Below are 23,094 nucleotides of genomic sequence, written 5' to 3'. Positions count from 1 at the left end.
AGACTGCTTCTTTACTAGAAGTTTGTCTATTGTTAAAAGTGCCTCTTTAGGGAGTCCTAAATTTCATCTCTGCTATTTATATAGAGTGCACTATATAGCTTATTGCAGTATTGATTGTCATTGCTATTACTATTTTCTAATTCCATTACTTATTACTGATTTTGTGGATTACCAGGTTTACTCTAATTTAGCTGCATAGAACATCATTCTATGCTGCTATATCCCAGTGAACATATTGTCTAGTGAACTGTAATTGACCTAATCCTTTACTCCTTTTTGTGTATACTACTATTTTCTTCAACCTGTGACAATATATTGGGTTCATTTACCACTGACCAGTCTGATGTTTGCTTTTTGATACTGAACCTTAGTTCTATGTAGGGTAATGAATTGTTCTCCTAGTAGCAGTGCAGTATCACTTTGCTTAACCTGGAGTGTCAGTGGTGCTGAGTTTGTTCTCAGAGTAGAGACCAGAGGTGGACTGACAACTCATGGGGCCCCTGGGCAATAGGGGATCATGGGGGCCCTGTGTCCTTGCCCAAACTCAAAAAAGCCAATGAAAAAGGTACCAGGGGCATCGCATGGGGCCCCCTACTGACCCCGGGCCCTCGAGCAGTGCCCGAGTTTCCAAATGGTCAGTCCGCCCCTGCTAGAGACCTTAATAACTCCCCTACCTGCTTTCTTGAACTGTGTATTTTGTCAAAGTATGCCATTATTTGTGCTGTTGCCCATGGCAACCATGCTGGGCCCATGCATTTCTCTAAAGTCTGAATGTCTTTCTGCTGCTCAACAGGTGGCTGGAGTTAAACACTGTGCTAACTTTCAATTTGCTTGTTTTAATGCGAACTGAATTGTTGCTCTGCATGCCATCGCCTGTAGTAACCAAAGCAGGCCATCACCGTTATGTGGATTACAAATACCCTTTAGTTGCCCAACAGCAGCAGGGGTCAAGGGCTGCTCTTTGATTCTACACACCGTTGCCCGTAGCAACTATGGTGGGCCATCATCTCTATGTGGATTACAAATATTTTACCCAACAGCTGCTGGAGTCATCAACTGTTCTTAAATTCAACCTGTCAACATCAGGAACAAGTGTACTTTACTGTGCTGTGCCCTTAGTAACCATAGTGGGCCATCGTTCCCACAACCATCACCCAGTTGCCCAACAGTAGCTAGGGCTAATTGCTATGTCTCTAAAAGTTCTACTTATGCCAGTCAACCTGGACTGTTCAAGTATCCCTGCCAGGAAAAAGCACATTTTGAGCCTGTACAATCCAGCTCGGCTAAGCGGGGGTTACCAGAAGTGTGGGAACAATCCTGCAAAACAATGCTGCTGGCACCAAGTCTGAGTGAGGGGTGGGACTGCGCTCTTAAGTCTGCCCAGTACACCCAGCATGTGAGAGAGAGGAGCAAGATGGAGGATGGTGTATGAGTTTTTTCTTAGCTCTTGTTACCGGAGATGCCGGAGATGGCCAGGTGGATACCGAAGCATGTTTGGAGCACCGAGAGGGGTTTGCCCATGGTCTGATTGAAGGAGCAGAGAGGCTGTTTCTGATATTCCCTGGGTGCAGGAGACCTAAAACCCTTGTCAGCACATGGTAAGAGTGGGGGACTGTTGATGAAGCTGACACCCAGCAATTTGGCACCATCACCTACAGTGTGGATGTAAAGTCAGGTCTGTGAAAGCCAGTGAAAAAGTTTTGGAAAGCTGGAAAGAGGTGGCAAACTGATGCTGAGAGTAGGGTTGAGTCACAGGACCAAGATTCCCCTGTGAAGATTAAAGACACCCATGGCAGAGGATGGAAACTGCTGCCACTTACAGTTCACCTGGGGATGCTGCTGAAGGGTAGGTACCCACCTGTACTGCACAGCAGGAACCAGCTAGTGCCCCAGAGAAGCTGACTGCACCTGTACATCTTGTCAGCTGCATTTGAAAGGAGCCAGAGTGTGAGGACAGCTCATCTTTAGGTTAGTAAGTGGGGAGTGGAAGTGGTGGAGAGTTAGAGTTTGGGCCCCTGGAAGCAGACTGTGACAAGTGATTCCCAGATAGTGAGTCAGAAGAACAGCGGGATTGGGGAGACACTGAAGAAGAGTCTGGATCTCTGACGGTACCGTCAGAGAGATCCACTACCCCAGAGCTAGCTGGAAAGATAGAGAAAGTGGAGCAAGAGTTGCTTGGTGATGAGGAGCTCCAGCTGGAACCAATCCATGTTCAGCCCTGGGCAAGGCAGGATGTGGGAACTTCCAAGATTCTTGCAGCTCCAGGAAAATTCAAAGGAAGACTGCTCTTAAGTGGGGCTTGACTATCCCTATGTCCCTCAGGATGTGATGGACAATATTGAGACCTCCAGGCCACAGTGGGAAGCTGATTAGCTACCTGGGAGCTGGGAACTGAAGGAGGAGAGAGGAGAGCTGAAAGATGGAGCTCCATTGTACTGCAGTCCACTGGTGAAGGACAGCCTGCATAGCTTGGAGAGGAACCAGCCCAGCAGTTCAACAGAACTAGAACGCAGTCAAATGTCTGCCATTTTTGTAGTAGTCTAGAGAAGGAAATTGTCCTCAATTGTTATCCTGCAATCAAGTTGGACATCCCATAATCCCTTTACCCTATCCAAGTTAAATCCTCTAATTAAACTATAAAAACAAGCCCATGGACTGTTTCTTCATCTGTATACAAGTGGAAAATGCATGTTTCTATGCCAACTGTGAAGAAAATAATCCCTACATGCACACACAAACACATTTCACAATTATTAGTTCAATGTATTTATTGGGCAATGCATCACTTTGTACACACACACTATATTTCCAAAAGTATTGGGATACCCCTCTAAATCATTGTATTCAGGTGTTCCAATTACCTCCATGGCCACAGGTGTATAAATTAGGCACCTAGGCACGTAGACTGCTTCTACAAACACTTGTGAAAGAATGGGTCACTCTCAGGAGCTCAGTGAATTGAAGCACAGTACCTTGATAGATTGCCACCTGTGCAATAAGTCCATTTGTGAAATTTCCTTTTTACTAAATATTCCATGGTCAACTGTTAGTGGTATTATAACAAAGTGGAAGCAACTGGGAACAACAGCAACTCAGCCAGAAAGTGGTAGGCCATGTAAAATGACAGAGTGGAGTCAGCGCATGCTGAAGTGCACAGTGCACAGAACTCGCAAAGAGTCAACAGCTAAAGACCTCTAAACTTCATGTGGCATTCAGATTAGCACACCAACAGTGCATAGAGAGCTTTATGGAATGTGTTTCCATTGTCAAGCAGCTGCATCCAAGCCTTACATCATCAAGTGCAATGCAAAGTGTGAGATGCAGTGGTGTAAAGCACGCCACCACTCAACTCTTGAGCAGAAGTATTCTCTGGAATTACAAATCAAGTTTCTCTGTCTGGCAATCTGATGGACGTGTCTGGGTTTTTGCCAGGAGAACAGTACTTGCTTGACTGCGTTGTGCCAAGTGTAAGGTTTGGTGGAGGGAGGATTATGTTGTGGGGTTGTTTTTCAGGGGTTGGGCTTGGCCCCTTAGTTCCAGTGAAGGGAACTCTTAAGGCGTCAGCATACCAAGACATTTTGGACAATTTCATGCTGCCAACTTTGTGGGAACAGTTTGAAGATGGCCCTTAACTGTTCCAACATTACTGTGCACTAGTGCACAAAGCAAGGTCCATAAAGACATGGATGAGTGAGTTTGGGGTGCAGGAACTTGACTGGACTTCACAGAGTCCGGACCAGGCCTTCTTGTCCAAGATCAGTACCTGGCATCACAAATGCACTTCAAACATTCTCACAGACACACTCCTAAACCTTGTGGACAGCCTTCCCAGAACAGTTGAAGCTGTTATAGTTGAAAAGGGTGGGCCAACTCAATACAGAACCCTACGGACTAAGACTGGGATGCCATTACAGTTCATGTGCATGTAAAGGCAGGCGTCCCAATACTTTTGGCAGTATAGTGTATACAGTGTAATTAAGAATTTTACAATTTGGATTATTGATTAAATATGGCAGTGGTGGGCTTAAATAACACAGAACACACTCTGTGTGGCTAAAACTGCATATCATACCTTTATATCTTATAACTTTATATGCCATGTGATACTCGCATGATGTCTGCAAAACCATCTCTCCTTTCTGACATTGTACTACATGCCAGGCCTGTGCCATGCTGAGTACTTCATTTAATATTCCTCAAAAGCAGATTTGACAGAAGTGTGCCTTGCACATGATAAATCTGTCCCATGTTATTTGCATTTGCATCAGGCTGTAGAGTAATGGACTGGGAACAAAACAAGCTATTTATGAATGATAATAAATCCAAAGGAAATAGAATATAAAAATGAATGATAATGCTATTAAAATTAATTATTTACTTTCTAACTGCCTGTGTAAACTCATCACTGTATTAAAAGGTAAATTGAGTTGTTTTAGGTGTCATGAGAAAAGAGGCCCAACATCTGCATGATGAGGGGTCATTTTGATGTATAAGAACCCTGAAAAAGGCAATCATTGAAGCTGGGCACTGACAAAATATTGATACTTCTCTTTGAATGGAGTATACAGTATTTTTACTGTTAATAATTACAGAATTACCAGGATCAGATCTGTGTATCAGCCATTCTACAGTTTCAGCTTTGCTCATTAATGCCTTTAGATGGAGGTAGATGAATACTGAGAAGCATAAGCACAAACACGACCTGACGTCAGCTGCCTGAATAACTAAATAGTTACATTGAAATTGCTTAGGTTTAATAGAAGGCTGCATTTGATTAATTTCCACAAGCCATAACAACTATCAAATAAGCAATTTCTACTTGAGTAAGAATTGTGCTAGCTCTAATGAGCAGGGCCCTCTGATCCCTCTTGTACCAAATTGTATTGTAACTGTAATGCCTGCTTTCATTTTGTAAAGCGCTGCACAAACTGTTGGTGCTATATAAATCCTGTATAATAATAATAAGAGTCACAAATGAGCTGTGAGAACACAGCTACTATAACATAGTCTGACAGCATGTCCTCATCAGAAATTTTAAACTGGCATACAACTACACAAAGCACACAAAGCACACATAGAACATATGAAACAAAAACCTTTGTAAGTGCTGTCAAAAGAATATAATAATGACAATAAATGCAAAAGAAGGGAAGGAGAATGTGATTTTTTTTTCTGTTGGCTGGAAAAGTCTTAGGTCAGTTGGGCTGTCCCCTGCTCAAATGCTTAAACTAACCATTATTAGGCAAAGAAACATGCCATAATCAAAAATATTATTTCATCATATTTATATTCAGTAGGAAGACAAGGTATCACCATGAAAAACAGTTCAGAATATTACTAAAATATATTGGGGTACCTGTGCAGATTTTTTAAACAATATTGCAATTCTACTGTAGGTGTGTTTAGACTCCTAACAGAAAAGATACAGAGTAATGCAGGAAAGCAAGTCATTGCTATCCCCTTGCTATGCATGAACAATGTAACGATGTTCCCTTACATTGTGATCTATAAAGATACAAGACGAGGATGAGTGTCAGTTTAATGTTCTAACAATGCAGATTTCGTTCTGAGACAGAATATGTTTTCTATTATAGCTGGATATTTCAGTCTCAAGAACACATTGTTTCAAAGACAATGAACTCTTTGTGATGGTAGTTTAGAGATAAATATGTCATTTAAACACAAGGCTGTTTTTAATATTGATTGGACCCTGGGCAAACATTTTCTTGAACCCCCCCATACAATTTCACTCTCCACCTGCTCTGAGACATACAATATATAGCAGCTAGACTCAAAATCAGTTTACTGCAGTATATCGGACAGCAATTGTGATTGCTTCGTGAAGGTTGCAGGATATCATTATCGCTCACTGACTTGTTGCTAGTGGTTACAACACACATTACAGTTCACTGATTAGTTGCTAGAGGTTACAGCACATGATTTCTGCTTGCTGATTGGTTGATAGATGTTACAACACATCATTACGGCTCACTGATTGGTTGCTAGAGGTTACTTCATATTCTTACTGCTCACTGATTGGTTGCTGGAGGTTACTGCACATCATTACTCCTCACCCAGTGGCTGCTAGAGGTTACTGTACATCATTACTGATAAGTACTAAACACGAATACTCCTGAGCTTGGGGGTGAACTCGGTGTAACTATGGATCTGTGTTGGAGATCCTGGATGTTGCATGCCTTGTTGCCCTCAAAGGACTGGGGAAGTCCAGAACACTGAATGCATTATGTAAATAACATGTATTGATAAAAGTAACAGATAGTGATATACTCACAAACGACAATGGTAAAAAAGCTCATCATAAAGAACAGCAGCATCCGGTCTGCCTGTTATGGTAATCCCCACAGGAACACTGGACCTCCAATAAGCTAACGTGTTTCAGGGACTTGCCCCTTCCTCAGAGCCTGCATGCACAGAGCCTGTGCCTCCTATATAAATGGTCAGAAATTAAGTCTAAATGCTACAGATGGGCTGTCATCTCCTGGCCCTAAGGCAGGGACAGGCCTAATAATAAACACCCCCAGAAATGCATTAGAATACATAAATAATGGATGCATATACATAAAAGCACCAGACCTTGCAAAAAATAGAGCATATGTATCCATTATTTATGTATTTTAATGGATTTCTGGGGGTGTTTATTATTAGCCCTGTCCCCGCCTTTAGGCTAGGAGGTGACAACCCATCTGTAGCATTTATACTTAATTTCTGACCATTTATAAAGGAGTCACAGGCTCTGTACACGCAGGCTCCGAGGAAGGGGCAAGTCCCTGAAACGCATTAGCCTCTTGGAGGTCCAGTGTTCCTGTGGGGATTACCATAACAGGCAGACCGGATATTGCTGTTCTTTTTGCTTTTTTACCATTGTCGTTTGTGAGTATAACACTATTTGTTACTTTTATCAATAAATGTCATTTAGGTAATGCACTAGGCTGGTGTGCCCTCTGTTGTTTTCTTTACATCATTACTGCTAACTGATTGGTTACTAGAGGTTACTGCATATCATTATTGCTCACTGGTTGCTGGAGATTACAGCAGATCACTACTGTTTACTGATTGGTTGCTAGAGGTTACTGCACATTATTACCACTCACTGATTGGTTGCTAGAGGTTACTGTACATTATTACTGCTCACTGATTGGTTGGTATTGGTTACTGTAGCAATCAATAAGTAAGTGGCAATGATGTAGAAGTTACAACACATCATTACAGGTCACTGATTGGTTGCTAGAGGTTACAGTACTTAATTAGGTCTCAATAACTGGTTGCTGTAGGTTACAGCATCATCTCCTCACTGTATGCACACCATGGACTGAGAAGGTGAGGGGATCCACAAATAGACATAAAACTCCTAAGGATCTTGGGTTCAGTGGCAGTGCTGGGGGGAGGGATAGTGGCAGTGTTAAATGGGGATGGGAGGTGACATTTCTACACCGACCACCAATGTTAGGGGGGGGGGGGGTTACACTGATAACCAATGTAAGGGGGATTTACACTGACCACCAATTTAAGTGGGGCTTCTACATGCACAAACATTGAAAGGGAGGATTCAACACTGACCACAAATGCAAATTCATATTTTTTACCGACTACCAATATAAAGAGCAGTTTCTACACTGACAACCAATGTAAAGGGGATTTACACCGACCACTGATGTAATAGGAGCATTCACAGTGACCAACCAATGTAAGCAGGGATTTACATTGACCACCAATGTAAGGGGGACATTCACACTGACCACTAGTGTGAATGAAAGGATTCTACACCATGCCCCAATGTAATGAGTATATATACACTGACCACCATTGTAATTGAGAAATGTAGCCTATGTCCACATTTGTGCATGTTAAGAACACATGCAAAATTGGTGTCCTAACACCACAGAAACATGCTGCCCTTTAGCAGATAGACAGCAGTGCCATTAATTGGTAATGACACCCTCATGCATCTGCTGACATGCACGTTTCCACATGCACCAAAAGTTATGGTGCTTTAGCACTGTGTGGCTCGATGTTATTTTGAAAAAGGGTCAGGGATATTTTTTCCACATTTCTAGTGCATAGAGCAGCCCATTGAAATGAATGTGCTGCCTTACAGGTGGTGTACAACTTTATTCACCCAGCCAGAACACCTTTGCATCCTAAATTTCCCTGCTAACTTCTGCACTCCAAACCTCCTCCATCCTCTCTACTCAAACCTCTTCCCCCACATTAACCTTAAATGCCTCCTCTGCTCAACTTTGCACCCACTTTCCTTACCTCTGTACATCCCCTCCTTGCTCACCTGCACACCCCAAGCTGTAATTCTTACTGACTACTGTAGCAATCATGCACACCGGGATGGATGCGTACCTCCATTTTGGCAAAGGCCTCCATCTTGTATCATTTTCTACTCCCAAATCAGTCTCCCTCCTACAATTTCCCCCCTCCCTCAGGAATGTGGTCTGTGTGTGTATGCTGAGTTCAAAAGGTAACAGGCCCCAGTGAGAGAGCTCCATGGCTATAAATCCCAACCTAGCTGGTGCCCAGATGTCTGTTAGCTTCTCAATATGGGATATCGAAAAGCCATAAAACCAGTTCTTCACTGAGCTTCAAAGACATTCCACGTAGTCGTAAAACGGACTCACATTTAAAAACCTGCTTTTCCATATAATTTTATATGTGGAGATATGGAAGACTTACATAAAAACCAGGCATATATTCAGACCGGTCACTTTAATACAAGTCGTCTGATATATTACACTCCCGAGCTGGACTCTACAGGAGAGCAGAAAATGATATCTCCTTAACTGTCCCAGCAGGTATGTCATATTTCATAAAACCAGTCCTTCACTGAGCTTCAAAGACATTCCACGTAGTCGTAAAACGGACTCACATTTAAAAATCCCCTTTTCCATATAATTTTATATGTGGAGATATGGCAGACTTACATAAAAACCATGCATATATTTAGACCTTTCACTTTAATACAAGTCGTCTGATATATTACACCCCCAAGCTGGAATCTACAGGAGAGCAGAAAACTATATCTTCTTACCCGTCCCAGCAGGTATGTCATATTTCATATCTAGACATTTGGTAAGTGATTCTGCATATTAATCTACTTGTGGATAGAATATTACAGGTATCCAGGGAAAGTTATTGCCCTGGTATCAACTTGGGAGGGATTTTGGTTCTAGCTTGGGTCTTCGCCCAACACCCTCCTCAAATGAGGCGATTGGTACTCTGCTTCAAGGAGACACCCTACTGAGTTCCTAGAAAAGCTGTTATGCTTGAAGCTAAGCTAAGAAAAGCTGAGTTGAGTTGAAGTTGAAGAATCCTCCCTTTTAACACCAGGAACCAACTTTGGGAGATAAAAGCCCTTTTGCTCAGGAAACTTGATTTGCTTAAACCAAGGCTGACAGCAAGTATTCTACCTCCCTAAACTTCTTTATTTGTATATATATATTGGCTACATCTTTGTCTGTAAATATTTTTATTGCACCCTTTTGACCTTTTAGTAATAAATCTTACTTTCTGAAAGTGTTGAACTGTTTCTAAAGCTCTTTAATGCAAACTAAGAACCCCTGTCTCTGAAGAGCACTACTGTGTATGTTTAAACCTCTATATACCCTGCCTGCGGTGACAGTGGTATATATCATATATATTCAACATCATAGTGTTATTGCTGATATTGCAGAGTTTCCCCTTTCTCTGTACAAAAAGGAGGTGGTGGCAGTGTGAAGGGTTAATTGCGTAATTAACCTGACCCAGTAACAATCGCTCCCAGGCTGCAGATACACAGATTGTGGTCCACTAGCTGGAAAATCTTTGTGCAGAGTGCAGCTGGACGTGGCATTGTTACACACGTGACTGTGCAGTTTTAGAATGGCTAGTCCTTCGGTCATGAGTTTGGTGAGATGGGCTGGGGTCTGACACCGCGATCCTCACAACTACCTCTGCACATCCCCCCACTTTGCTTATGTTTGCAGAACAGGCTGATGGTAGGCTCGGTGATCATAGTTGCAGGCAGGACTTTCAAGTATGCCCCTGTTTACCTCCTCAGTGGGCAGCATTGAGCAGAGGTAATGGGGGCTGGAACCTTCAGGGAGGGGGCATAATATACATATGAATGCTGATACTATTTACATATGAATGGCACATTGGTGTCCCTATTTACATATGAATGCTGTTGCTATTTGCGTATGAATGCAAGTTATTTCTATGTGAATGCTGACACAATATGCATATGTGAGTCATCTGTGCATGGCAATAGGGCATATTTGGGCAGCATGAGTGACAGCACTTCATACTGAGATATCAGGACACAGTGCGGGATGAAGACTTCAAGGGACAAGGGAATGTAAACAGTTGGCAAGTATGTGGCAGTTGCTTTGGGCACCACAGCAATGACTGGGCCCAGGGCAGCTGCCCCTTTTGCCCCTCTTTAAAAATGATCATGTATAGACATCAAGTTACTTTGATAAATTAATTTCTAAAAACAGGTAAAAACAAAAAACCAGGGCAACAGACACCTTTAAAAATACAAGAGTGAATACTTTTCCTTGTATAACTATATTTTGGAACTTAACATGTACTACAATAGGAAAGTGAAAGTCAATCATGTTGTGCTTATTTTTAAGCAAACCAGTGCAATTATATATAACAGCCCTTGAAAATGATTCCATGCAAAAAAAACATACAAGACATACCAACCACTGGCAACTATGGGCACTAAGGGGCTAAGCCTATGATTAGATAATGTTTCCAGTGTACTGTAGATTACATATTGATTTAAAATTGAGTAAAACTGAATAAAGGGTAAAATAAAAGCACATGACCATACAGAACGTCTGTTGAAAGCATATGAGATATACGCAGGGGCATTGCTAGACCATGGCACCCAAGGCACATACCCAGGGACTTCTACTGTGTATGAGATGTAGAGCTGTCATTGCTAATACCATCTTTCAAAATACGTCAGACTTACTTCTGTCTTTGATCAACTTGGTTGTAAGATTTTCACATTCAGTACATCCATTCTCACACCATCAGTAACTACATTTATCTATAACAATTTTGAATTATGTTGAGTAGGTCATTGCATGAATTAGAGAATATGACATTATTTGAAGCCGAACTCTAGTTCAACTTGAGCTCATCACTTTGTTGCTTCTTGTGTCCAGTCACAGGCTGGAAGTGGGTACTTGACAGAATTTGTTTACAGTGAGCATCATTCAATGCAGGCGACTAAATCAACCCATATATAACTCAATTGTCTTTCCTTCCACCACCGTGGGTATAATCAGCATGTTTGGTAGAGGAAAAATACTGAGGGGGCAGCTTCAAATGGAATGCAGGTATTACCACAAAAATGCTTTTTACTTTTTCAATGTTGACATTATCATAATATATAGTATGGCCAGATGTTTAGTAATATGTTGCATATGGGCAAATTGCAATAGCAGTGAGAGAGCCTTAAAAGGGGAAAGGTTAAAAAAATTATAATTAGGATGCAGGTACCTTAATGTTAGGCTAATACCTATTAACACTGAGCACTTGCTATTTAAATACTGAGCTTCCTTATATCTTTAAATTTGCTTTAATTGCTGTGCCACAGGCTATAGTCTCACAAACATGAATAACCTTTATCTAATAGGCAGAGACTGCTTAGAAACTAGCAACAGTTAAGACAATGAACATTGGTCAAAATAATGGAATGTACAATACTGATATTTGTATGTACTTTCAAAAATATTACTTCATGTAATTGTCCTTCTAGAATAGACCATTTTAAGTATAATCAATAATATGATACATATAATTTCCGTGGAGACATTTTAATAACGTTATGAGTTATTTCAACTTTTTCAATTCAAGCATGAATAAATTATAATCGTTTTCTAGACATCCTTAAAAGAAATGGTATACCCATCTAAGAAATTCCACATGATATTAACTGATATGAGCGCAATAAAATGTGGCTGACTGGAAAGTGCAGTTGTAAATCAACAAAAAGGGGCTAAAGGTTTGCCAAAAACTATTTTGTGTAATGTATCTGTGCATGTGTATAACCACTAGTTTATTTTGTAGGAGAAAAAAAAACATAGAAATGTACCATTTTGTTTGTGTTTTTTTTTAGAATTGTACTAAATTGTAACTTAGGGAAGAAGACTACAACCTGCAGGCCTGCGTAATAGGAAAAGGAAAGCAAATCAATGTGTATACGAACTCCTAGTATGCCACTGGCATATTTAATTATCTTGGCTAATTGTGGAAGTTTTAGTGGCTTTATGAAAACTAGTGGTAAGCAGGGATGAGCTGAACTACTCTTGGTTCAGTTCGAGTACGACTCAGCAAACAAAAAAACATAAAAAATAATCAGCATACAGACCTTGACATTTATTTTGGGATACCTTTGGATGGGTCTGTGTATTATTTAAGCAATGAGTTGCCATTTGATGGCAAGTTAAATTATGCTTTTTTTTGTTTGCTTTATAAATGTGTGATTTTGTAAATGTGTCTTTTTAGTAAATGCGGCACCAAGAATGAAAAGAAATCTAAAAACAATTAAAAAAAAATTGTGACGTCTCACATGAAATCCATAGGAAACCCTTTGGGTCTTTTTCTCATATGAATTTGAAGGGGGACCTCACATAAAAAAAATTAATAAACATATGTAAAAGTCTATACCTTTAATCCAGGTAGTTTGGCTGGTCAGGAAAGGGGGGGAAATTAACAAATGGCCCCTCCTAAACTATACCAGGTCAGAGGGGGCTTATGGAAATCTGGACATCACTTTAACAATAAGACAGCACCTAGATACCAGCCCTCTCCCATATAAATGAGTATGAGGTACATATTACCCCTTCTCATTCACAAAAAAAAGTTGTAATATAGAAATGTAGACATCCATAACGTTTGGCAAGTCCTTTATTTAAAAAAAATGTCACCTAGATACTACCCCCACCCTCCTTAGGAAAGAGTATTGGGTATATAGTACCCAAATTAATTCACATAAAAATCTGTAACCTATAAATAAAGGCACCCAAATAACAAATACCCAATATTTCTACTTATTAAGTCCAGAAAGTGATATATAGAAAGGCGCTTGTTCAACATATGATTATAAACAGAATAATATAAAAATTTCAATTAAGTGCATTTCCCAACACCACAAAAAAAAAAATACTGTAAGAGTCTTTTAGGAGGCTGGTGGATCATGCCAGTATTCCAGACAAATCTTCTTCACCACTGGTAATAGATAATGAATTCCACACTCATCAGTAGGTTTTGACCCTCTGTTAGGATGGTCAAACAGCGCTAGGTCCCCCAAGCATATTCACTCATAAGGTGGATCTCCAGGCTCCCCTTCATTCAATAGTATATTTCAAATTGACTCAATAAAACAGCGAATATCCATGAAAAAGCATTTAAGTGCAGTATTTATTAAGAACCATGGGTCCAGATAAAATATATTAAAATCACACTCACATGGTAAGGTGCCTACAATCCCAGAACCAGTTATTGCAGTCTGTATATGTAAAGATGTTACTGTATCTCCAACAATATCCAGCGTGCATTCTCACCAGGGTTTATTTGTGCACACCAAGCATGATTCTTCCAATAGTGGGCTGCCTGAAAGTTCATATGTTTTTATATATCACTTTCTGGACTTAAAGGCATCCAAATGTTTGACAAATCCTTTACTAAAAAAATTAAAATCCCCCCAAAATGTCCCTCATTGCAAATCCATCATCAATCACGTCAATCAATGATGCAGATCCTCATCAATCACAATGTCCCAATTCTCACTGACCTGCTGAAAAAAAACAAATCACCTCTGAGACACATACTTTTGTCCCCTGCTGAATGACAAGTCTGGCAATGACAGCTATTATATACAAAGGGGAGGGTTATACCATTTATGGTCAATTATGTCACTGGGACCGTGACCAGGACCTTCACTAGTATATGTGTCTGCTGCCTTCTACATAAAGTATACAGTGCTGTCTTCTGGCAGTGGTATTGGAACTTTCCATCCTGCTCCTGGGAAAAAATGGACTTGGACTGAGCACTGCTCAGCCATTCACAGGAAGAGTTATATTCTTTCACTGAATACAATGTTTTACCTGAATGGCTGAGGTGGAGAGGAAGGTGGCTAACGTCATGATCTCCACCGCAGCCAAAAGGAAGCTTTGTATTTATACATAGAATACAAAGCTTCCTGTTGGTTTGAGAAAGAGGCAGCCCGCATTGAAATGTATAACGATGCCCACATACATGACAACCCTTCCCAAGCCAAGTCCATAGGCTCCAGTGACAGCTGGACCCCACTTGGCTCTCTTACATATGGATGATTAATGGATGATCTGACCCATGTGAAGCAGAAGACCCACATGTTGTAAGGCTCTTAACCCTTTACTTCTCTACAAGTGGTGCTGCAATCCCTACCAAGGAAACTCATCCTATTCTGCAAAGGTCCATCCCCATAAGCTAACCCTGAATGATGTTTCTATATGTATATGCCTGATATTACTACATTGTCTTGTAATTTGGCAAGTCTTGTGTGAATAAATGAGCTTTTATACTGCTACACTCAGATGGGTCCTCTGCTGTCCTTAACCACACTTATGGATTTAAATGGTCTTTAATGAACAGACAAAAGCCCTTCAGGAAAGAAAAGTGGAGTAGCCAACAATGATAATACAACTGAATACAGCATCTAAAGCAGCATACCAGGTGACCTGACTGAGCGTTAAAGAGTAACTCCACTTTTGTTGAGAAAAAAACATTCCCTTCTGGGTGATCAATGTATATTGGAGGTATTTTAAAAAAATTTCTACCATTTGTTATTCTGAAGAAATAGCTGTTTTGTATGTGTCCATGTGCTGAGTGAATCTATATGGGAGTAATGTTGTAATTATCAATTGGTGCACCTGCAGGGCGCTAATGAGGAAAATGGCAGGGACTGCATCCCTTTAGATGTGATTTTCCTTTGGGGAGTATCCCACCAAAAATGAAATTTTGTTGCAGAGGATGCTCAAAATATGATTTGTATTTTAGTGAAGACTTCAGGGAAAATCAGTAAGCCAATCACATAAGCAGGAAATTACATTTCTGGGGGTGTCCTGTGCACCGTCTGTGTAGAAAACGCCTCCAGGTAGCCATAGTGCATTTCATTTTAGAGAACATTTCAGCCCTGCAGATTGAAAAAGAAAGGTGATTTTTAATACCATTCACTTACAATATGGTTTGTGTACCAATTGTATGCACTATATATTTTTTTTTTTAATTTGCTATTTTCCCACAAAGCAAAGGTACCCTTTAAGAAACAATACCTAAAACACTGGCTAGTGGGTTGAAGTACAGTTAGTACACACTGGGGCCCTGGATCTGGATTAAACAAGTGGCCAAAGGGCCTCTCACAACTTCCAATGATCCTGATGAGTTTTAGTGAAGCCTAGCAAAGGATCATGTTGCATGTACAGGACTTCCCCCTCAAGCCAATGTTGCATGAAACGGCAGTCTTCTCTTTCTCTGGAGTCCTTGGCAGCAGCATCTGCAAGCACTCTACCAGTACTCCCAGGCAATGATGGTCGTTCATCAATCCTCACACCAGGCAGCACCAGCAGAATACAGCAGAGATAAAAAAAAAGTGTGTCTCCCCAAAATACATACCAAGTGCTGGTCTTGTATGATTTTAAGGGAGTACATTATGGGAATGTAACAAAAAATGTGCATAGCATCCCCCGACAAAATAAAAATCCCTAAAAATCTAAATCTATATCAGACCCTTAATCCAAGCTGGCCAGGAACCATAAAAATCCGCCAAAAAGTCCCTCATTGTAAATCCATCGTCAAACTCACAAAAAAAAAAATAGGAAATGCATGGGGGTTCCTCTAAAAATCCCACCAGATTCTTAATCATGCAGTCTGGCTGGCCAGGAAAGGGGGGTAATAAGTAGCCCCCCCAAATCACACTAGGCAACACTGGGGGTACTCCTCTAACAAAACACCTTGTTGATTAGGATACACCATGGCCAGTGGTTGTGAGCGTCTGCAGGAAGGGGGACTATCGGAATCTGTAAACCACTTTCAACAATAAGGGGGCACCTAGATACTGCTATCCCCAGATCCTTTGTGGATTTCATCTAAGTGTGGCAGAGTATCCCAGAGGAACCCTGGGAAAGTCTTGTTCCAGATTTATAGATCTCCCAGGTTCCTTACCTACACCTTTAGGAATCTCTGATATGAGGTCCAGTGCAAGGTTTACCTCTCTCTCCATGGGCAATTAAATCCACCTGGGACCTGTAACCAGAGCTCTCGGCCTGGGGATCAGACAAGTCCTGTCTGGAGAGCTGAAAGGTTGGTAGAAACTAACAAGCTGTGTAGGTTGTGGCTGCCAAGCGGTAGGCTTGATCAGTTTGGTAGTTAGGACCTGCATTACTGTGTAGTGAGAGTCGGGACACGGTTAGGTTTTTGTTTGATATTTTCTTGCCCTGTTTATTTTGGTTAAACACTGTACAGCACCTTGTATAGTTTTGTAAATAGCACTAATAAACACCTTCACTGTTTTCCACTAATATCACTGGATTTTGTATATGTGCCTGAAGACCCCCAGTAGGCATATATCCTGGCTGCCTATCCTCAGTTCACACAAGGTTAGCGTATGTGTAAGGACCTATTTCGTTAAACCTTATCAAAGCTTCCTTCATAAACTCCAGAGATAACTGAGTGCTGACACAGATAGATATGAACTTAATGACTGTGGCCTAATGACCCTTTCCTTGCATTAAAAGTTAACACATTTTTAAAACTTGTTTCTTTCATGGGACAATCATAATGAAACATTTAAAATCATTAAAACCTAAGTTTAATAAAAAAATAAAAGAATAAAAAACAGGGAAAGGGACAGTATTTATATTCAATATGAAGTGTTCCTTGTGCTGTTGGCTGGTCTGTTAGTTAAAATTAGAGGTCCTTTGCCACAGCCCTAAACTTCCAGTCTTGTGAGGGTTAATATGAGTACTGGACCTGTGACAGACACTCTTCAAGAGTGCCTGTAGGGGCGGCAGGTGATGATGGACCTTTCCTCCATGTTTCCATTAACTCATTGGGAACCAAGTGTGATTCACATAAGAGGACTGTCCCTAGCGTGGCTTCTTCTGGGCTATACTAGGCACATGTAACAGAACTACTCTCCTAGCACATTAGGTACCTTTGCTCCATGTCATTCTCATCAATGCCCTGGGAGAAGTCTGAGGCCATCGTGGGGGAATACTCAACCTTAGGGCGGACCTCCACTCCATGCATGTACAACTTGTACACTTCCACCATAACTGTCCTCTCTGGTCCACATGTCCGTGTATGCCTTCACTATAACTTGCATTCAGAAGGGACACTTATCCTTGTGCACATCCACTTGTCCAGCATTTTTCACTACCTCTCTCGGTACGTGCACTTGACTTAACTCCTGAGCTTCCATACCTCTGTACAGGATGGGAACCTCTGCAGTGCAGATCCACTCATACCACAAGAATTTAAAAAAGTGTGTCCCCTCAAAATACATACCAAATACTGGTCTTATATGGATTATAAGAGGATACCTCATGGCAAAATAATGAAAACAAATATTTACGTAGCATCCCCTGACAAAATATCCACCAAACCCTTTGAGTCTGGTATGGTATTTAATGGCGTGCCTCACACAAAAATAACAAAAATGTGTGTGGTCCCCCACAAAAATCTATATCAGACCTTTAATCCAACCATGCAGCCTGGCTGGCCAGGAACCATAAAGATTCCCCTTAAAGTCTCTCACTGTAAATCCATCGTCAACCTCACAAAAAAAAAAAGAAAAAATCCATGGTGGATCCTTAATCCAAGCATGCAGTCTGGCTGGCGAGGAAAGGGGATAAGGGGGGTAACAAGTATGCAGCCCGCAACCCTCCCCAAACTATACAGTGGTTGTAGGGGGCTTCAGACAGGGGGATTATCGGAATCTGTAAGCCCTCTTCAACAATAAGGGGGCATGTAGATTGGGCATCTAGATACTGCTACCCCGATGTGAAAGAGTACATATCAACCCTACTCATTCACAAAAAATATTTTTGTAACTTAGAATTAAATACACCCAATTAATTGAGGAGCCCTTATTATAACAATCTCATTGTTAATCCATCCTCAATCAGGATACCTGCCACCTGGTTGAAAAATAAACCCGATGAATCAGAACACACAACTGTTCACAATGGCACCTCTAGCCAAATAACGTCTCCTTGAGCACATAAATAATAAGAATGCTAATGAAAAATGGTCTAAGTCTGTTATGTTGCCTTATTTAAAAATTATTTTGTAGCTGAACTCCAAGACTATGTAAAAAAAACAGTTAATGCAATTATGCGTGTAGAAATGTAGGTTTCTTTTTACTCAGAAAGAGTGTTACTCTAAACACACAGTGTTTTTCTTGTGCCACGTATCTTTTGAACATGCTCCAGCTAGAGCATACTTCGACTAGGCTATAACGAGTTTTGATAGCCTAGCCAAACCATGGGTCTTGGAAACCTGCTGCACATGCTACAAGAACTGTTACATATGCAAGGAACTTACTGTTCTGTCTCTTCACTCTAAGACGTCCGCCCAATGAGGATGTCAGCTTAGTTAGTATCTCCTTGGCCTAGGTACATTGCAAGAAGCTAGGATCTCCCTGATGGTGTTTGGTTGCTGGAAGAGCATGAGGCCCAGGGGAAGCAAGTTGCAACTGTCCCTCCATATATGAAGATGTTGAGAGGTATGGCTGCGTGGGAATTTATACACAGAAACCTTTCCATGCTGTCCTTCCTTGGAAGTGAAGACTGAGTTACCACTTGAACCTTAGCCACCAGGGAGCTTGAGCTTCGATGGAGTCCAGCCAGCACAGCCTATGACCTGATGGTAACAACCAGATACTTTGAAAGATATTGAGAAGAAAGTGAGGGGATCTATTTCAAAATATGTGATCAAGTGTAGTTGTGGAGATCTTGATGTGCACCTCAATCTCTTTATTAATATTGCTTTATGCAATTAAACTCTTTTTATTTAAAATGTACCAATGTGACTGGCACCCAATTATTTTTAGAAGTCCAAACAAAAGAACCACAATTAGGATGAATGTGTCTGGGACTGTGCTGTAAGCAAAGCTACATTAATGTAGCTGATAGCTGCAGATCAATATCTATGCCTAATTGTTGAAGATCAATACAAAGAGCAAATGTATTTTTAATACAACTAGCGTATGTGCCTTATTTTGACTTGGTACCATGTTTTAGTAATATTTACTGCAGGGAGAAGGGGAAGTACAAGTACCATTTAAGTATGCTGCAGTACACATGAGCTATTAAGGAACATTGTGACGGGAGGAGAAAGCAGAGTGAACATAGGGGTGACTTATCACTATCCTGCCTTCAGCGTGAAATCCGAAGCTAGGGCACAGATGTTATCAGGATGTATTGCTTACAGAGAAAAGTCAAGTCATCAGCCCGGTAGCAGTGTCTATTAGGGATGCTATATCTCAGAATTGGATGGAGAAAAATGCAAATCTATTTTAAAGTGGACCAGACCTAATACATATATTTCAATAATTTAGATCGCTTTTTTCCTGGAGTTCTGTTTTAACTACATATACTCATAGTCCTCTTTAATAGGTACACATATCTAGTTTCATATAAGATATCCTGTTCCCTTCAGAACGGCCTAAAATATTGTGCTGTAAGTTCAAAAAGGTTGCTGGAAATATTCCCAAGGGATTTTGGTCCATGCTTACTTGATTGTCACAGATAGTTGGGGATCATGATAGTGTTCTCAGAGAGCACACTCATGCAGACTACAGATGACCTGGTACAGGAAAACAGAAGAAATGAGGTTCTGGGAAACCATGGTATACCCGTCTCACAGGAAATGGCAATGACAGGTATAATGCATTACTGCAGTGCTGGTTTTACCAGCAGGCAGGAAAACTAGTAGGAGATACTTATAGCACCAGGGTGCTGAGCAATCAGGGAGACTGGTGTACAGGGAAATCTCACAGCAGTGGGGTGCTGGGCATACAGGTACATGAGAGTCCTGGCATGTACAAGAGACACAGAGGAGCACAGGATCCCAGAGAATGCAGGTACACAGTTGGGGTGCACAAGGAGTCCAGGACAGGGAGGATACCTGTTGGTACTGAAGGGGGAGAATCCAGCATGCCCACACAAACAGCGAAGTAGAGGGCCTTTTGGAAGAACTGAGTCACAGATTCTAAGGAACCACCTTGTCTTCTTTAGATCTCCTGAAGGTGGATATGGGTTGCCCTGCGGATGATTCTCAGGTTGTGACCTTCCGACACACCCGAGCAGGCAGCTACTGAGAATTAAAGGCTGATAAGCAAGTGAATCCCTTGCAGTGCAGAAACATTGGTATCACAGGTTACGGGCAGGAACACAGAGAGAACCACCGGGGATAGTCTGGATGACACTGGTAATAGAATCACACATGGGGATAGCACTGGGAACACAGGGAGTACGGAGCTCACGCTGTGAGGGTCTGGAAAACACTTACAAAGTCACTAGAAACAAGTGGGATATGGTAACAGAATCACTAGGAATCTCTGGGACACTAGGAATTTCTCAGAAGGTCAGGAATATGGATGAGCTGAACTGACCTTGGTTCAGTTTGAGCATTTGGTGAAACTCAAAGAAGTTCCGCTGCTGAACCAAAACTTCAATAAAAACAATTGGGGCCAAGTCTGTTAAATTACAAATGACCATTTTGTGGCCTTAGGCAAGCGATGTCATAAATAGCATGGGGTGGGCACTGTACTGGTGAACATGTACCAATGCAAAAAAAAAAAATTAATAACCCATTTAGCCAGGAGCTGTGCTTTTTTTTAGAGTGAAACATTTTAGAGTGAAACATTTAAATGCCCAATTCCTTTAAATAACATGCCCGGGGGTGTTCTAATTCTGCTTGTGAAAGGTCACTTCTCTGTGATGTACAAAGAGTGCTGCAGTAGAATTAACTTTTACAAAGAAAAAAAAAGTGTTTTTAATTGCCAGCAAATGATATTTAATTGCCAACTTCTTAAAAAAAAACACAGCACACAGACCCCTCCAAGGGGGTACTTATTTTATGGGATCTTTAGAGGAGTCTTAAAAAAAAGTCAGCAATGGAATACTGTTTACAATTCAAACTGTAGATTTTTATTCTGTAAATGTCAATTTTGCTGTAGCCCATTATATAGCAAGAATGAAAACAAAATAGGGAGAGTCCCCCGAAAATGCATACCAGACCCTTTGACCCCAAATATATTTACATCGGCATAAAATGTTCACATAGTCTGTATTTTTCAAATTACTGAGCAAAAATTCAAGTAACTCCATGCAGATCAAATCAAATAGACACAAAGGGGTTTATTCACTAAAGTTGGAAAGTGCAAAATCAGACTTACTTCTGCATAGAAACCAATCAACTTTTAACCTTAGCTTGTTCAATTAAGCTTTGGCAATAAAATCTGGAAGCTGATTGGTTTCTATGCAGAAGTGAGTCTGATTTTGCACTCTCTGTCTTTAGTAAATAAACCCCAAAGCCTTCACGTTATATGAATTAGGAAAATCCAATTTGTGCAAACAATGGAGTAAAACAGAAGGGCAAGGAAAGGATTAAAACATAGAACATGTATTACATAGCTAAAAACAATATCCACTTACAAAATATATTTCCAGAAATAAGCACAGGGACCGCAGTGAAAAAATGCCTGGACAGCTCAGGTGACAAAAAATGGCATCTACATCAGTGGATCACACATTTGGTGACAATGCATTCAAAGGGACATGCTCCCTATTCTCAGCCTCAGGAGCTGTTAATTTAGCAAACTGCAATAATTCAAATACAGCTTAATATACATAATGAGGATAACATAGCACATTATGGTTTTCTTGAATTTTTTTTTAACATACAAACATACAAAACACAGCAGGCCACATATCCTAAACATGGGGGAGCACCTTCCTAGGGGGACCCCCTGGCAGAGAACCTTGTCCCCATATTGGAAAGGACAAGGACCTCTTCCCGACAATCCTGGCTCAGTGGTTGTGGGGTCTATGGGTAGGGGGATTAGCAGTATTTGGAAGTTGCCTTTACCAATAAGAGGGCACCCAGCTATCCATATACTGCTCTTCCATGTGAATGAGTATGAAGTACAAAGTATCCTTATGCATTCACAAAAAAATGTAAACAGTGTAAAAAAACACAAACACAGTTTTGGCAAGTCCTTTAATAAAAAAAGTCCCAAGATGTACATCCACTGTCAATCATGTCATCCAGTGATGTAGAACCATGTCAACCATGTCAATCATTATGCCTGCTAACTCACAACCTGCCAATTAGGAAGAAAACACAGCCATGTTTGGACCAAACACTATCAGAGTGCAATAGTCCAGGAGGCCGGATTTCTCATCTACCTTACTTGCATGGATGGGGGAATCTGTTCAGTTTTTTTCAATCAGCCCGCTGGATGATCGAAGAAGAACTGATCCATGTATGGCCAGCCCTAGACAACCTAGTCCTCTGCTCTGAAAGCCTATCCTTTTCAAAGTTTAATATGATGTGTGTTCAAAAAAAAACAAAAATCTAAAAAAAAAACTATGGCACAACACTATTTAAAGAGTGGTCGTGTGGGCACTTGTGGCCTTGTCCACTTGAACAAACTTTCCCATTCTCCTCACATTTTTACTTTAAAATGCGTTTTACAATCCCAGAACTGACATTGTTTTTCTTTTCTTGCATCTTTCCATGTAATTATAGAGACTGTAGTGAGAAATATATCAGAAGGTCAGCAGAATCAGAAACATGGAATCACAATGTTTGGTATAAAGTGGTCATAGTGTAAATCATGTACAGTGCATTTTCTGTTCTGTTTAGTTGAACAATAAGTGAACATACTGACCATGTTTGCATCTTTTGATTTTGATTCTTGATTTGGCTCATGTGGCTGAAGCTCAAGTCGGTAGGTGTAGGTAATAAGGAGTCCACCAAGTGTACATTATGCATGCATTTCCTTTCATTTATCATGATAAT

This window comes from Staurois parvus, unplaced genomic scaffold, assembly GCF_062004578.1.
Source record: "Staurois parvus isolate SC_StPar_1 unplaced genomic scaffold, SC_StPar_1.0 ptg000402l, whole genome shotgun sequence".
In the NCBI taxonomy this organism is placed as follows: Eukaryota; Metazoa; Chordata; class Amphibia; order Anura; family Ranidae; genus Staurois; species Staurois parvus.
The sequence above is the reverse complement of the archived record's forward strand: the minus strand, read 5'-3'. Positions refer to the sequence as shown.